This window comes from Zophobas morio, unplaced genomic scaffold (assembly GCF_036711695.1).
Source record: "Zophobas morio isolate AGI-343-1 ecotype UQ-CSIRO unplaced genomic scaffold, CSIRO_AGI_Zmor_V1 ptg000265l, whole genome shotgun sequence".
Classification (NCBI taxonomy): domain Eukaryota; kingdom Metazoa; phylum Arthropoda; class Insecta; order Coleoptera; family Tenebrionidae; genus Zophobas; species Zophobas morio.
The window spans coordinates 119,482-123,379 of NW_026972369.1; positions in this window are offsets into that span (position 1 = coordinate 119,482).

Sequence of the window (3,898 nt, forward strand, 5' to 3'; positions counted from 1 at the left end):
TTTTCCTATTCTGAGTCGATTCTGCATGCTTTAAGTGTGTTTGGTGGCTCAGAACCATCAAAAAACGTTGAAATATAGTTCAAATTCAATAAAAATCGACAAAAATACAGTTTCTAGCTAAAATTTGATGGTTTCGTTGCACTTTCCGAGCCCGTAGGGTATCTGAGTGGCTTAAAAGTACAAGAAAACACTTCAAAAGTGACGTTTCTGAAGAATTTTAACAGTTTTCTTGTATCTACGAACGCCAGAATGCATACAATTGACCTAAACGTCTCCTTTTCCTATTCTGAGTCGATTCTGCATGCTTTGAGTGTGTTTGGTGGCTCAGAACCATCAAAAAACGTTGAAATATAGTTCAAATTCAATAAAAATCGACAAAAATACAGTTTCTAGCTAAAATTTTATGGTTTCGTTGCACTTTCCGAGCCCGTAGGGTATCTGAGTGGCTTAAAAGTACAAGAAAACACTTCAAAAGTGACGTTTCTGAAGAATTTTAACAGTTTTCTTGTATCTACGAACGCCAGAATGCATAAAATTGACCTAAACGTCTCCTTTTCCTATTCTGAGTCGATTCTGCATGCTTTAAGTGTGTTTGGTGGCTCAGAACCATCAAAAAACGTTGAAATATAGTTCAAATTCAATAAAAATCGACAAAAATACAGTTTCTAGCTAAAATTTTATGGTTTCGTTGCACTTTCCGAGCCCGTAGGGTATCTGAGTGGCTTAAAAGTACAAGAAAACACTTCAAAAGTGACATTTCTGAAGAATTTTAACAGTTTTCTTGTATCTACGAACGCCAGAATGCATAAAATTGACCTAAACGTCTCCTTTTCCTATTCTGAGTCGATTCTGCATGCTTTAAGTATGTTTGGTGGCTCAGAACCATCAAAAAACGTTGAAATATAGTTCAAATTCAATAAAAATCGACAAAAATACAGTTTCTAGCTAAAATTTGATGGTTTCGATGCACTTTCCGAGCCCGTAGGGTATCTGAGTGGCTTAAAAGTACAAGAAAACACTTCAAAAGTGACGTTTCTGAAGAATTTTAACAGTTTTCTTGTATCTACGAACGCCAGAATGCATAAAATTGACCTAAACGTCTCCTTTTCCTATTCTGAGTCGATTCTGCATGCTTTAAGTGTGTTTGGTGGCTCAGAACCATCAAAAAACGTTGAAATATAGTTCAAATTCAATAAAAATCGACAAAAATACAGTTTCTAGCTAAAATTTGATGGTTTCGTTGCACTTTCCGAGCCCGTAGGGTATCTGAGTGGCTTAAAAGTACAAGAAAACACTTCAAAAGTGACGTTTCTGAAGAATTTTAACAGTTTTCTTGTATCTACGAACGCCAGAATGCATAAAATTGACCTAAACGTCTCCTTTTCCTATTCTGAGTCGATTCTGCATGCTTTAAGTGTGTTTGGTGGCTCAGAACCATCAAAAAACGTTGAAATATAGTTCAAATTCAATAAAAATCGACAAAAATACAGTTTCTAGCTAAAATTTGATGGTTTCGTTGCACTTTCCGAGCCCGTAGGGTATCTGAGTGGCTTAAAAGTACAAGAAAACACTTCAAAAGTGACGTTTCTGAAGAATTTTAACAGTTTTCTTGTATCTACGAACGCCAGAATGCATAAAATTGACCTAAACGTCTCCTTTTCCTATTCTGAGTCGATTCTGCACGCTTTAAGTGTGTTTGGTGGCTCAGAACCATCAAAAAACGTTGAAATATAGTTCAAATTCAATAAAAATCGACAAAAATACAGTTTCTAGCTAAAATTTGATGGTTTCGTTGCACTTTCCGAGCCCGTAGGGTATCTGAGTGGCTTAAAAGTACAAGAAAACACTTCAAAAGTGATGTTTCTGAAGAATTTTAACAGTTTTCTTGTATCTACGAACGCCAGAATGCATAAAATTGACCTAAACGTCTCCTTTTCCTATTCTGAGTCGATTCTGCATGCTTTAAGTGTGTTTGGTGGCTCAGAACCATCAAAAAACGTTGAAATATAGTTCAAATTCAATAAAAATCGACAAAAATACAGTTTCTAGCTAAAATTTGATGGTTTCGTTGCACTTTCCGAGCCCGTTGGGTATCTGAGTGGCTTAAAAGTACAAGAAAACACTTCAAAAGTGACGTTTCTGAAGAATTTTAACAGTTTTCTTGTATCTACGAACGCCAGAATGCATAAAATTGACCTAAACGTCTCCTTTTCCTATTCTGAGTCGATTCTGCATGCTTTAAGTGTGTTTGGTGGCTCAGAACCATCAAAAAACGTTGAAATATAGTTCAAATTCAATAAAAATCGACAAAAATACAGTTTCTAGCTAAAATTTGATGGTTTCGTTGCACTTTCCGAGCCCGTAGGGTATCTGAGTGGCTTAAAAGTACAAGAAAACACTTCAAAAGTGACGTTTCTGAAGAATTTTAACAGTTTTCTTGTATCTACGAACGCCAGAATGCATAAAATTGACCTAAACGTCTCCTTTTCCTATTCTGAGTCGATTCTGCATGCTTTAAGTGTGTTTGGTGGCTCAGAACCATCAAAAAACGTTGAAATATAGTTCAAATTCAATAAAAATCGACAAAAATACAGTTTCTAGCTAAAATTTGATGGTTTCGTTGCACTTTCCGAGCCCGTAGGGTATCTGAGTGGCTTAAAAGTACAAGAAAACACTTCAAAAGTGACGTTTCTGAAGAATTTTAACAGTTTTCTTGTATCTACGAACGCCAGAATGCATAAAATTGACCTAAACGTCTCCTTTTCCTATTCTGAGTCGATTCTGCATGCTTTAAGTGTGTTTGGTGGCTCAGAACCATCAAAAAACGTTGAAATATAGTTCAAATTCAATAAAAATCGACAAAAATACAGTTTCTAGCTAAAATTTGATGGTTTCGTTGCACTTTCCGAGCCCGTAGGGTATCTGAGTGGCTTAAAAGTACAAGAAAACACTTCAAAAGTGACGTTTCTGAAGAATTTTAACAGTTTTCTTGTATCTACGAACGCCAGAATGCATAAAATTGACCTAAACGTCTCCTTTTCCTATTCTGAGTCGATTCTGCATGCTTTAAGTGTGTTTGGTGGCTCAGAACCATCAAAAAACGTTGAAATATAGTTCAAATTCAATAAAAATCGACAAAATTACAGTTTCTACCTAAAATTTGATGGTTTCGTTGCACTTTCCGAGCCCGTAGGGTATCTGAGTGGCTTAAAAGTACAAGAAAACACTTCAAAAGTGACGTTTCTGAAGAATTTTAACAGTTTTCTTGTATCAACGAACGCCAGAATGCATAAAATTGACCTAAACGTCTCCTTTTCCTATTCTGAGTCGATTCTGCATGCTTTAAGTGTGTTTGGTGGCTCAGAACCATCAAAAAACGTTGAAATATAGTTCAAATTCAATAAAAATCGACAAAAATACAGTTTCTAGCTAAAATTTGATGGTTTCGTTGCACTTTCCGAGCCCGTAGGGTAGCTGAGTGGCTTAAAAGTACAAGAAAACACTTCAAAAGTGACGTTTCTGAAGAATTTTAACAGTTTTCTTGTATCTACGAACGCCAGAATGCATAAAATTGACCTAAACGTCTCCTTTTCCTATTCTGAGTCGATTCTGCATGCTTTAAGTGTGTTTGGTGGCTCAGAACCATCAAAAAACGTTGAAATATAGTTCAAATTCAATAAAAATCGACAAAAATACAGTTTCTAGCTAAAATTTGATGGTTTCGTTGCACTTTCCGAGCCCGTAGGGTATTTGAGTGGCTTAAAAGTACAAGAAAACACTTCAAAAGTGACGTTTCTGAAGAATTTTAACAGTTTTCTTGTATCTACGAACGCCAGAATGCATAAAATTGACCTAAACGTCTCCTTTTCCTATTCTGAGTCGATTCTGCATGCTTTAA